Consider the following 14,368-nt stretch of genomic DNA (forward strand, 5'->3'; position numbering starts at 1 on the left):
TTCCTGTGTCTGCCAAACAGGAAAGTTAGCTCCATATACAGGGCATGGCTCTGTGTGTAAGGGGAATTAATCCCAACAGATAAAAGCCTCTCCCCAGTTAAATATGGAAACCCAGTCCCTTGGTGGGTGCGGTAGGGGTCCTTTTGGAAAGACCCTCTCTTTTAATACATCTTTGCCTGGAGTGTCCAAGTGCTGCTTACCCATATGTGAATGTCTTGAAAGGTGGTTTGAGCCAGGCCACAGGCTCTCATGATTTGTGGAGAGCATGGTTCTGGTAAAAAGGGTGTTTGAGCTTGTTACTATGTAGGGCTGAGGTTTCAAGTGAACCTGCCCTCGTCCTGACCTCCCAGCAACTAAGGGCATGCACCAGCCAGATGTGGCAAAGAGGTGGGTATGTACATCATCCCATGAAATGCATTTTTTTGTTTTTGTTTTTTGGGGACAGAGTCTCTCTTTTGTCCAGGCTGGAGTGCAGTGGCAAGATCTCGGCACACTGCAACCTCCGCCTCGCGGGTTCAAGAGATTCTCCTGCCTCATCCTCCCTAGTAGCTACAGGCGTGCACCACCATGCCCTGCTAATTTTTGTAGTTTTAGTAGAGATGGGTTTCCCCATGTTGCCCAGGCTGGTCTCGAACTCCCAGCCTCAAGTGATCCACCCACCTCAGCCTCCCAAAGTGCTGGGGTTACAGGTGTGAGCCACTACACCTGGCTCTACTGTGGTTATTTTCTGATGGAGGTGGGATGAGTGCCTTCGGCAACACAGACCAGCCCTGCAGTCTTCAAACTGAGGGCAAGGGTTCTTGGTCATGGTTCATTAAAAGGAAATCAGTTTCCAGATCATCAGCTTCCCCTCCTTCTGTCATTCCTGGCCTGGTGTGTAAAAACTCCCCAGGTGCCAAACAAGAAGTCAGTTCAAAATGAGGGCCCTCATAGTCTCCTTATTTTCTACGTTTGACAACTATCAAATTGTATCATGTATTTATTCGGTTTTGCGTACTACTAATAATCGTATTAGCAACACAAATCAGAAAAAAATATTTTTAATACTTGGAGCCTGTGGTCACAGGACATTTTAAAACATTTTTTCAAGGTATATACCTTTTTTATTCCGTGTATATGGAAGCTCTGTGGGCAACCACAGTGAAAACCCTATGTGCATCTAGACCCTATTAACGATGACATTGACCCTTCATAGTCAAGGATGCGCCACACCTCCCTAAAGACTGTCCCACTATCTCACTGATCCCTGAGATGCTGGCGATTAACAACTCACCACGGATTGGGGGAGAGTCCTGAGTTGTAGCATCTGCCATTTCCGTAGCCTATTGGAAGCCAGCAGCCTGACAAGTAACAGGGTTGGGCAGCACAGTCAGATGAAGAGGGGCTGCCCTGGATCCTCCCAGGGAGGTACGCAGGTCAACTAGTGCAGCCAGCATCAGGCATAACTTCAGACCTGCAGGTTGGCTCTCTAGGGACAAGTTGGGGATATTAGCAATAGGGGGAAATTGTTAGAAATGCAAATTCAGGGCCTTTCTCCAGGCAGACAGAACCAGACACTGGGGGTGGAGCCCACCCATCTGCATTTTAACGAGGCCTCTAGGTGATTCTGATGGATCAGGCTGGCTCTCTAGGGACACGTTGGGGACATTTGCAATAGGGGGAAATTGTTAGAAATGCAAATTCAGGGCCTTTTTCCAGGCAGACAGAACCAGACACTGGGGGTGGAGCCCACCCATCTGCATTTTAACAAGGCCTCCAGGTGATTCTGATGGATGCTAGTTAAAGTTGGAGACCCCTGATTACTGGTTTTCTACCCTGGCTGCATGGAAGAATCACGTGGTCAGCTTCTGAAATGTACTGGTGCCTGGGTTTCACCCTAGCAATTCTGATGTAATTACCCTGGGGCCCGGGCATCAGTACCTAGGTAAAGCTCCCGTGTGTTGCTAAGGTTCAGCCAGGGTTGAGACACAGATGGGACTTAGAATCCCTTTAAAGAAACGTGACTGTAAGACCCTGAGGAGTCCAGAATTCCCCTCAACTTCTAAGCATCATGCTGGCTGCCTGTGAGTCCCACAGGTTAAGCTGCTAGAGAGATAGCTGGCAGACAGGCCGGGCACAGTGGCTCACGCCTATAATCCCAGCACACTGGGAGGCCTAGGCAGGTGGATCACTTGAGGTCAGGAGTTTGAGACCAGCCTGGCCAACATGGTGAAACCCTGTCTACTAAAAATACAAAATTTAGCTGGGTGTGGTGGCAGGCGCCTGTAAGCCCAGCTAGTTGGGAGCCTGAGGCAGGAGAATCGCTTGAAGGGAGGCAGAGGTTGCAGTGAGCAAGATCGTGTCACTGCACTCCAGCCTGGGTAACAAAGCAAGACCCTGTCTCAAAAAAAAAAAAAAAAAAAAAAAAAAGAGAGAGAGAGAGAGATAACTGGCAGACAGACAGATGCTAGAGGCAATTAATAGCTGGAGGGAAGGACTGGCTTCTGGGAGGATTCCCTAGCCCTTGGGTTTTCTTTAGCTTTCTTCAACTGCCTAAAGGAAGAATTCACCTGCAAGCCGTTGTCCTGGTGTTTCACCCAGTTCCTGTCCATGCCTTGACAACCTTGTTGCCTACTCCCTACGCGTAGACTTTGCCTGGGAAAAGGCCCCTTAGTATCTCTTTAGATCATCACTCAGAAATCTTGACAGAGGAGAGCAGAAGGGAATGAGCTGGGGACCTTGTTCACAGTGGAGGGCTGAGAGACGTTATCTCGAATAGATGGGCTGGAAATCAAGGTGGGATGTGGAGCCTCCCAGTGGAATTACCTGGGGAGTTTTGAACACCCTTCACAATTAGGTCACCATCTCTGGAGGCACAACCACACTGGAAAACTGCTTGGCGTTACCAAGTGCAACTGAGTCTGACAGTGAATACAAACGATTCCACTCCTGTATCCCACTGCAGAAACCCTTCCATACATGTACTAGGAGGATGCTCGTGATAGCAAAAACCTGAAAACAACCCAAATGTCCATCAGCAATTGACTGGATAAACCAATTGTGGTCTACTTGACCAGTGATTATACAACAGTGAACATGAGCGAGCCACAGCCACACACATCAACGTGAATTAGCTTAAAAACGTTGAAGGAAAGAAGAGAGGCACGGAATGATACATATAGTGTGATTCTATTTATAGCAAATCTAAACGCTGAGAGATACATAGAAAGGTGAAAAGAGCTCCAAAGAAAAGCAAGAGAACAGCTATCACAATAGTGGGGGAAGTGGCTCCATGGGGGAAGAGCTTTAAAAGTGTTGACAGTGTTCTGTTGTTTGTTTGTTGGTTGGTTTGTTAAATGTTGTAAAGAGGTCTCGCTTTGTTGCCCAGGCTGGAGTGCAGTGGTGCGATCATAGCTCACTGAAGCCTCTGACTCCTGGGCTCAAGCGATCCTCCACAAATGTTTTATTTATTGTTATATGCATTTTATAGTCACTGTTGTACATATATTTCACCCCCCAAAAGGTAGAAAGAAATAGGTATGTTTGTATATCTCTTGAAATTACAAAGCCAACCAATAAAGGAATGGAAAAGAACGATTTAGCTGTTTTGGGTGGGAAGGGGAGGGATGGAATCTAACCTAACCCTCACCTATCATGGCAGGAAATCAGTAGATCCTATCAAAAATCTTATTACCATAGAAACCTGTTCCAGATACAGAAGTGAGGCCAGAGGAGCAGCTGAAGTTCAAAGTCATTGCCTCTGGGGATGCAGTACTTTGCTAAAAATTGAGCAACAGATAAAATCTCTACTTGGTGGTCTTTCTCCGGGTCTTGGCAGAACACAGCCTTGCACAGGTAGGTACTTGATCAGCGGAGGGAGGAAAAGGGGAGGGAAGCAGGGGTGAGGGGCAGGGGAGAAGAAGCAAGCCAGGATGCTGTAGGAACGCAGCTTCCACCTTAGCTCAGAGACATCATCGTGGTTGGCTTCCAACACCAACAGACAGATGCCTCGGTGCCCCTATGCTGCCCTTGTCCCTCTCGGCAGGCTGGTGCCCAGCCAGTTCCGGAAGGGCTGAGAGAGTGGAAAATCCCAGAGAGAGATATGCCAGCCCTTCAGCTTCAATTAAAGGCAATGTGACAAGAAGGGCCTTGCATACTAATGAGACTCGGTACATCTTCTCCTCGTGGTCGCCCTTATCCTCTCCTGTTCCTGTGAGTGACAGGACTGAGAACTCAATTCACGGCCCAGAGAAAAACCTCCCAGTCAGCAGCACGGGACAGATAAAGAAGATGCCTAAAGCTCAAGACAGGAAATGTGGGGACCACAGGGTCATCCGGCCTCTCATACAATGTTGTCCAGCCAGGGCCTCAGCATAAAAGGATGACCTGGGGTGAAAATATAGATTCCTGGGCCCCACCCCAGACCTTTAGAAACAGAATCTCCAGGAGTGAGGCCTGGGAATCAGTATCCCCCTCCACCTCAGTGCTGTGGATGGGCGTTTTGATCTGGCAAGTTTGGGAAAGGGCAGATTTGGGCAAGTTTGGGAAACAGTGCCTGTTTCCTGAGGGCCTGAGTCACCTGTGAGCCAGGGCTGAGAATGGCACCTGCCTCGTAAGGGCGCTGAGAGAAGCAAAAGAGGCAAGCCGTGCAAAATGCAAAGTGCTCAGCACTGGTTCTGACCCAGAGTTAGGCACTTGATAAATATCAGCTATTATTATTCTCGTTTTTATTGAGACCAGGTCTCGCTCTGTTACCCAGGCTGGAAAGCAGTGGTGCAAATCAGGGCTCGCTGCAGTCTCAACCTCCTGGGTTCAAACGGTCCTTCCACTTCAGCCTCCTAAGTATTAATAGCTGGGACCACACACACACCACCATGCCTGGTTAATTTATTTTTATCTGGGGTTGAGATAGGGTCTCGCTATGTTGCCCAGCCTAGTCTCTAACTCCTGGGCTCAAGCAGTCCTCCTGCCTCAGCCTCCCAAGATGATGGGGTCACAGGTGTGAGCCACAGCACCCAGCCAGCTATTGTTATTCTTAGGGCATCTTCTTTGCCCTCAAAGAGCTCACAGTATAGAAGGTGAGGCAGAAAAAATCAACAGGAAATTGTAAGAATCAGGAGATGCTCACACACTGCAGAGAGAACTTGCTTCAATAGATGATCATCTGCGACACAGCTATGGACCATAACCGTGCTGGGGCCTGGGATTACAAGGAGGAGACTGGCTCACGCTCTCAAATCAGCAATATCTATGAGAAACCTTAAAATGTTCATCTTTTACTCAATTAGCTCCTGATTTCTAGGATTCCAGGTAAATAATAAAAGCAAACACTTATATGGTACTTATGAAGCCCTTGAGACATACGAAGTCATAGTGAGCTAAGTGCTATTATTTTCCCCAGTTTTACAGGTAGGGAGACTGAAGCAGAGACAGGTTATGTAACTTGCTCAAGGTTGCACTGTGAGCTGTCTGGCTGCTGCTGCTCTTAAAACTCTACAGGGCCAAGATCTCACAATGTCTCCCACCAGGGCAGTAAAAATGTCTGCGATTAAAGAAGCAGCAATGATGTTATACGACAAAGGTGTTCACTTCCGCATCCTCTACCACGTAACAGTTTGAGAACAACCTAAATGCCCGACAATCAGGGAATGATTAAGTATCTGATAACCTATAACCTTGATGTGATATAATATAATGAAGCCATTCAAAACATGAAGTTTTGGCAAAGTGTAAAAACAGGGAGAAATGTCAGTGGGAAAATACAGTGCTGCACATTTCCTGTAAATTTCCATTATGCAAATTTGAAATCGTTCAATACCAAGTTAATCGTGTCTCCAAGGAGTGCAAGGATGGCACAAGGGCATGGAGGCTTCTGTCTGTTGGAGATGGAAGCTAAGCGTGATGATGTCTCTAAAACTAAGATGTAAACGGCTCCTTCATTGAATCAGCCCTGCCTTCCTTTCTTTTCTTTTCTTTTTTTTTCAGAGACAGGGTGTCACTCTGTTGCCCAGGCTGAAGTACAGGGTGCAATCACAGCTCACTGCAGCCTTGACCTCCTGGGCTCAAGTGATCCTCCTGCCTCAGCCTCCCAAGTGGCTGGGACTACAGATGTGTACCACCATGTCCAGATTTTTTTTTTTTTTACTTTTTGTAGAGATGGGGTCTCACTGTGTTGTCCAGGCTGGTCTCGAACTGCTGGGCTCAAGTGATCCTACTGTCTCGGCCTCCCGAAGTGCTGAGATTACAGTTATGAGCCACTGCACCCAGCTGCTGCCTTTCTAAGTGGGGCGGGGGGCGGGGTGGGGAAACAGTTTACTTTTAAAAATTTTTATTTTTTTAGAACAAGTGACGCCTATTCCACATCATTTGTGGGTGAGATCTTCATAATACATCTCTTAAATGTAACTGCCCTGTAGAAAATTACATTCATTACCTCCAAAATTACATCTATTGCTCAACTAAGTTATAACCCAGCATCTCAAATACATCTAAAAAAAATAAAAAAATAAAAACCTGAACATAGATGTAATGATTAGAAGGAAACTGGTGAATTTTTGTTTTCCCGAATGCAACTGGGGGAAACTCTTTCTAAAAGAATCACCAGAAAATATACCAGACAAAAGAAAAAAGACCCTCAGGGTAATCAACACCTAAACAGTATTGCTGCAATTACAGCCCAAAGATGGAAGAAAGGCAGGAAGGATGAGAAATGGTGTTGAGTGGCCAGTCAGAAGCTGCAGGGGAAGCTCCCTGATCATCAGATCCAGGGTGGGGTCACAGTGACAAGAGATCCACCCACAGTAGGGGTGACCATTCACAGAAATAATTATGAAATGTTTGCTAGGAAAAGTTTCTGATTAGCAAATTTCTAGGAAAATAACGTTTCCTCCTCAATTTGCTTGCTAACTAAAGGGTACACTTTGGCATCAAGCAGACGCAGCGTTCAAATCCTGGCTCTGCCACTTAATAGCTGGATGACACCCACCTCTGCCCCTAGCCTCAGTTTCCTCATTTGAGATATAGGTATAATAATCTCCACCTCACAGAGTCCTTACGAAGATTAAAGATGATCCATTCAAAGTGCCTGGCACAGTATACCAGTGGTACTGGTGGCATCGATACATGGCACATGAAGAAGGTACTCAACAAATGTGGCTTCCTTTCACCCCAGGTGGACTGCAGGAATATAAGCTGAATTGCTGCTAAGTAGTTCATTTAGCATCTTTTAAAATTCATAAGATGTCACTCATCTGAATGTTACTTATCGTTGCAAACTCAGCTATCAAACACAGCCAAGAACTTGAAAGTAAACAGAAGAAGCCAATGCGGATGTTCCAGAATGTATTCCCCAAACTCAGAGCATGGGTGCTCATTCTTTAAACATCATTCTGGCAAGCTGACCTGTCAGATATCCCAACAGCAGAAATGAATTTAGGAATGAAATACGGTCCCAATGGCTGATAGGCACATAAAAAGGTGTGCAACGTCATTAGTCATTAAGGAAATTAAAGCCACGATGAGATAGACAGCACACACCCACCACAATGGCTAAAATGAAAAAGACTCATCACACTCATTGTTGGTAAAGATGCAGACTGCTCGTGCATCACTGATGGGGATGTAAACTGGTATGGCCACTTTGGAAAATGAGTTGGAAACATCTTAGAATTAAACATGTTTGCCCTATAACCCAGTAACTCCAAATCCACAGCTAAAGTATCTACATCTGCCAAAAAACAGATCCAGGAGTGTTCAAAGCAGCAGCACTGGGCCAGGCGTGGTGGCGCATGCCTATAATCCCGGCACTTTGGGAGGCCAAGGCTGGAGGATGGCTTGAGCCCAGGAGTTCAAGGCTGCAGTGAACTATGATTGCACCACTGCGCTCCAGCTTGAGTAACAGAGTGAGACCCTGTCTCTAAAAATAATAATAAAATCAACAAAGTAGCAGCATTTTTCATAATAGCCAAAAAGTGGATATAACCCAAGAATCCATTAAAAAGTGACTGGATTCACAACTTGTGACAATAATCATACAAAGGAATGCTACAAGAGCAACACAGCAATACAAGATCAACCTAGTGTTACCCTCAACAATACAGCTGGGTCTCCCAGACATAATGTTCAGCAGAAGACACAGACGCCAGACACAAAGGAGTTCATCCTGTTTTCCAGTTAGGCAGAGAAGAAGCAAAACTACTCTGTGGTGAAAGAAGTCAGAACAGAGTTTACCTCGAGGGAAGGGGACACCGCATGAGGCATGAGGGAGCTGGCGGGGGGCCGCCCATGTTCATTATCTGGATCCAGGCGGTGGTTGGTTTGGATTCACGCACAGAATTTCACAGAGCACTGCACTGTGACCAGTGTACCCCACTGTATGTGAGGGCCACCTCAATCACAAAAAATAAAATAGGAACAATGGGGAGGAAGAGAACAGGCACAAAAATGTGCCCACCTTCTTTAGTCAGATCCTCAAAGAGTCTTACATACCTGAGGGGGTCCCTATCAACAATACCATAGAATTAATCAGGAAATTTGTACTAGCCAGAGGCTGGACACTAGGCTCAGGGCTTTACACACATTAATTATCTCATACAATCCTCCCAACCACCCTGGGAGGTAGATGCTATCCTCACTTCCATTTTACTGACTGGGAAATTGAGGCTCAGAGACCATAAGCAACGTGCCCAAGGTCACAGGGTGAAGTAAATGGCCACACCAAGATTCTGATCTTGGTATTTTTGAGTCCAAAACCCATGGTCTTAACCATCATCCGACACCACCTTGGAGTAAGAATTGGTCCCTAAAATTAGACAGGCAGGGGAGTGTATGATATATATCACCCAGATTTTATTTTTCCATGAAGAGTAATACGTTATAGAAAATTCGAATAATATAGGAAAAAAAGAAAACAAAAATCTGTTCTCCTCTCCCCCCAACTAGAAGCACAAATTGTGGAAGATTCCTTTCTACAAAGAAATACATGTTGACATTCAGGGGGTAAATGTCAGTAGCCTGGTAAATTTACCTCCATTTCTTGACAGTACCAGATGCTGTGTTGCATTATTTTTGGGAAAATTAAGCCAACTTGGAAGCCACAAGGCATTCCGGGAGAACGTGACAGCCTTGAATGTGCAGTAACTGCGGCTTTCTGTTGTTGACTTCCAAACAGTTACTGAAGTTAACCCAGAGCAAAGTCTCCTTGAAGGCAGTATTTTAAATGGAAACATTTGGCGCTGGGCGTGGCAACATTGGTTATATTGAGACAGAACCATGGGATTATCAAGGTTTGACCAAGTAAAGGGTCTTGATTCCTGGAAAAAGGGAGATTCAATAAAAGGCTTTTTTTTTTTTTTTTTTTTTTTTTTTTTTTTTTTTTTTTTTTGAGACGGAGTCTGGCTCTGTTGCCCAGGCTAGAGTGCAGTGGCCGGATCTCAGCTCACTGCAAGCTCCGCCTCCCGGGTTCACGCCATTCTCCTGCCTCAGCCTCCCGAGTAGCTGGGACTACAGGTGCCCGCCACCTCGCCCGGCTAATTTTTTGTATCTTTTTAGTAGAGACGGGGTTTCACCGTGTTAGCCAGGATGGTCTCGATCTCCTGACCTCGTGATCCGCCCGTCTCGGCCTCCCAAAGTGCTGGGATTACAGGCTTGAGCCACCGCGCCCGGCCAAAGGCTTGTTTTTAATAGGTGAAAACTGAGGTCTTGACAGGGGAAGGAAGCCACCAAATCAAACCTAGCAATGGGGCCATCCAGGCACAGCTTAGCTGCTTAGAGCACACCACTTGGGAGAAGGCAGCTCTGGCTTTCAATCCTACCACGATTTACCAACTGGGTGGCCTGAACAAGTCTCTCAACCTCTTGGAAGCCTCAGCTTTCTCATCCATAAAATGAGGATAGGAAAACCTTCCTTTCGGTAGAATTAAAGGATGAAATGAAATGGTACATATTTTATGGCACATAATAAAGATTCAATAAAATTACTATTATTTTTTGAGATGGAGTCTTGCTCTATTGCCCAGGCTGGAGTGCAGTGATGTGATCTCAGCTCACTGCAGCCTCTGCCTCCTAGACTCAGGTGAACCCCCACCTCAGCCTCCCAAGTAACTGGGTCCACAGGTGTGCACCACCACACCTGGCTAATTTTTTGTGTCCTTGGTAGAGATGGGGTTTCACCATGTTGCTTAGGCTGGTCTCGAACTCCTGAGCTCAAGCGATCCGCCCACCTCAGCCTCCCAAACTGCTGGGATTACAGGCATGAGCCACCGTGTCCAGCTATAAAATTATTTTTTATCACACAAGTAATGCAGCTACTGCAGAAAAACTGGAAAATATAATATTTTAAAACAAATATTTAAGCAGGTTTTCTTTAAATCATTGAGTAAGCCTTAGTTTATGTGTTATTCATATGTGTTTATAGATCTATTCGTATTTTCTTTCTATATCTCAATTTACAAGGGTAACTCCATTTTGCAATTAGCTGAATCACGTTGAGATTGGAGTTTTAGTGCTACAGTTTAAACAGCCACCATCTGGTTGTCCTTCGAAATTCTGTGTCTTCAAAAGCCGAGTGAGTCATGGGTGTGAATGAACACAGACAAACCCTGTCAGCCGTGTCTTATGACTTTTTATTTATCACTGCATTCTCAGCTGCCGCTGCCCAAACGGAACCTTTAGAAATATCCCAGGCATTCTGATTGAGTTTAGGGTATAAACTGTTAGCCAGTTTAGACTGGCAGAAGCTCTGTATATTATATGTTGCCTTTAAGAACAACAGAGACAAACCCTCCAGTTTATTTTTAAACAGCTCCTCTACAAGTGTAACAAATTAATAAACAATTGAGAAATTATTTCAATCTGTACTTAGGGATTGCGAGACAATCTTCACTCATCTTGATGGCTGACTCAGAACCCAGGGCAGATAGGGCTAACGTCAAGAAACTCCAGGGAATAAGAAACTAAACTAAACTGGCAGGGCATGGTGGCTCACATGTGTAATCCCAGCACTTTGGGAGGCTGAGGCAGGCTGATTGCTTGAGCCCAGGAGTTCGAGACCAGCCTGGGCAACGTGGTGAAAACCTCTACAAAAAATACAAAAATTAGCCGGGCATGGTGATGTGTGCCTGTAGTCCCAGCTACTAGGGAGGCTGAAATGGGAGGATCACTTTAGCCCAGTAGGCAGCAGTTGCAGTGAGCCAAGATTGTGCCCCTGTACTACAATCTGGGGGACAGAGCAAGACCCTGTCTCAAAAACAACAAAACAAAAAACTTCCCATCCCCTTTCTTCATGTTTGGTAAGGTGTTTGTTATTACTGTTGTTGTTGTTTTTACCAAACATGAAGAAAGGGGATGGGAATTAACATCCTTTGAGTTTCAACTAGAGTTCTTTCTAACAGGAAGCCCCCGGTCCACTGAAAAGAAAACGTGAACATTTTCAACCACTTACTACGATGAGAAATACCTTTATCTACAAACAAAGCTACATTTTTAGAAAAGATCACTGATCTCATCTTTGTCGTTTTTACCCCATAAATGTCTCCTAAATCTGTCCACTTTTGTCTGGTCTCACTGCCACCGGGTCATCCGACCCATCTCCAACCTGCCCTGTACTCATCTTTCCTATAAAGCCCTCCTGATGCTGTGTGGCCCAGCAGAAACTGAGTTCAACTCCGAAGTCTTCAACAAGGCTGGCCAGACACAGTGGTTCACACCTGTAATCCCAGCACTTTGGGAGGACAAGGTGGGCAGATCACCTGAGGTCAGGAGTTCGAGACCAGGCTGGCCAACATAGTGAAACCCTGTCACTACTAAAAATACAAAAGTTAGCCAGGTGTGGTGGCGGGTGCCTGTAATTCCAGCTACTTGGGAGGCTGAAGTGGGAGAATTGCTTGAGCCTGGGAGGTGGAGCTTGCAGTGAGTCGAGATCATGCCACTGCACTCCAGCCTGGGTGACAGAGCCAGATCCTGTCTCGAAAAAAAAAAAAAAAAAAAAAAAACAGCAAGCATATGAGTATACAAAACCTTGTACATGAATATTCATAGCAGCATTATTCATAATAGCCAAAAAGTGGAAACAACTCAAATGCCCATCAATTGATTAATGGATAAGTGAGTTGTGATACATCCATACAATGGAATATTACTCAGCCATGCTACAGACTGAGTTATGTCCCTCAAAATTCATATGATGAAGCCTTAACTCCCACCATCTAACTGTATTGGAGATAGGACCTTGAAGGAGGTGATTAAGGTTAAGGGTAGATACCTGATCTGGTAGAACTGGTACCCTTACAAGAAGAGGAAGAGACACCAGAGAGCTCCCTCCCCCATGAGATGACCCGGCAAGAAGGTGGCTGTCCGCAAGCCGGGAAGAGAGCCCTCACTAGAACCTGACCATGCTGGCTCCTTGGTCTCAGACTTACAGTCTCCAGAACTGTGAGAGAACAAATGTCTGTTGTTTAAACTGTCAAGCCTGTGGTATTTTGTTATGGTGGCCTGAGCTGACTAATACAAGCCGTAAAAAGGAATAAAGTACTGACACATGCTACAACATGGATAAACTTTGCAAACATTGTGCTAAGTGAAAGAAGTCAGTCACAAAGGATTACATCATGAATGATTCCATTTATATGAACTGTCCAGACCAGGCAAATCCATAAAGAGACAGAGTAGATTAGTGGTTGTCTGGGGTTGGGAGGAATGGAAGTCTTGGGAGATAATGGCTAAAGGGTGTAGGGGTTCTTTCATGGGTGATGAAAATGTGCTAAAATTCATTTAGTGATAGTTGCAAATTCTGTGACATCTATACTATCTGTGATATACTAAAAGCCATTGAGTTGTACACTTTGAATTGCATGATATATGAATTATATCTCAATACAACCTTTTAAAAAAGAAAGATGACACTTCAGTAATGGTCATCTCTAGGTGGTGAGACAGAATTATCCACTTTTTTGTTTAGGTTTCTACAAAGAGCAAGTATTACTTCTACAATCAGTTAAGAAGAAAGTTATTTTTAACAATTCTGTTAAAACAAATACCAGCCCTATTCTCCTTGTCGACAAAGCTGATAAAACTTACACCATTGCAAGAGTCAGCTATGCTCTAATGACAATTCCCCCTGAGCCAGGCTTCCCAGTGTTTTATGTTCTTCTCCATACATTATCTCATCTGAGGTTCACAACCTCTCTGTGTCGTAAGCAAGGAAAACAACTGTTTTCCTCCTGAATGTTTTCACATCCTGCTTCCTTCCTTAAAGGATTTGAGATAATTTATAATAAAGGATGGTAAATCAAAACAGAAAAAGAAAACCAAGCGTGAAGAGAAATGGAAAATTTACATATGCTAACCATAGCATTTAAGAAGTTGCTATAGGCCGGGCCCGGTGGCTCAAGCCTGTAATCCCAGCACTTTGGGAGGCCGAGACGGGCGGATCACGAGGTCAGGAGATCGAGACTATCCTGGCTAACACAGTGAAACCCCGTCTCTACTAAAAATACAAAAACTTAGCCGGGCGAGGTGGCAGGCGCCTGTAGTCCCAGCTACTCGGGAGGCTGAGGCAGGAGAATGGCGTGAACCCGGGAGGCGGAGCTTGCAGTGAGCTGAGATCCGGCCACTGCACTCCAGCCTGGGTGACAAAGCGAGACTCCGTCTCAAAAAAAAAAAAAAAAAAAAAAAAAAGAAGTTGCTATAAATGAGTTTCACATTGAACTCTGAGCATCCTGGCCAACAAGGCAAAAAGGGAAAGTCAGGGAAGAAGGAAACCATTTTAAAGGGAAGCAACATTTTTCTGGCACCATTTGCTGGATGACATTTCACATATGGATTTATTTTTGAAAAGGATTTAATGGATTTTGACCCAAAGAAAAAATTTTACAGAAGATGTTAAAGTGCATTAACATGGTTATTTCCCAAAGGTACCTTGGTTTGTAAGCCAAAGACACACCACCTTGGCAAATTCAGGGAAAATCTAAAACTATGGGAACCAAATTTATAATCTAACTTAGTGGTTTTCATATTTTTAAAGAGCCACCTTCCATTTAAAAAATGTTTTACATTGCTTTTACGATGCACAAACACATCTCAAACAAATATTTCTCCAAAAAGTATTTCCCTTACAATAAGTGAAGCACGTTGGTATTTTCTCTATATTGTACTTCATTTTTCAAAATGTTTGTGGCAACCCATTCATTGATTTCACCACTCAGTGGGAAAAGACACTGCTCTAAAATGATTCAAAAATGATATGGGGCTGGGTGTGGTGATTCACACCTGTAATCCCAGCATTTTGGGATACCAAGGTGGGTGGATCACCTGAGATCAGGAGTTTGAGACCTGCCTGGCCAACATGGTGAAACTCCATCTCTACTAAAAATACAAAAATGGGCTGGGCGTG

General features: G+C 44.9%; 1 protein-coding gene across 3 annotated transcripts in view; it reads right to left on the reverse strand.

The window, feature by feature from the left end:
* The window catches only part of IQCK (IQ motif containing K), a 959,718-nt gene that overhangs the window by 2,245 nt on the left and 943,105 nt on the right, over window positions 1–14,368 (reverse strand). The gene's annotated exons all lie outside the window — the stretch shown is intronic.

The sequence above is a fragment of the Macaca thibetana genome, chromosome 20 (genome assembly GCF_024542745.1).
Source record: "Macaca thibetana thibetana isolate TM-01 chromosome 20, ASM2454274v1, whole genome shotgun sequence".
Classification (NCBI taxonomy): Eukaryota; Metazoa; Chordata; class Mammalia; order Primates; family Cercopithecidae; genus Macaca; species Macaca thibetana.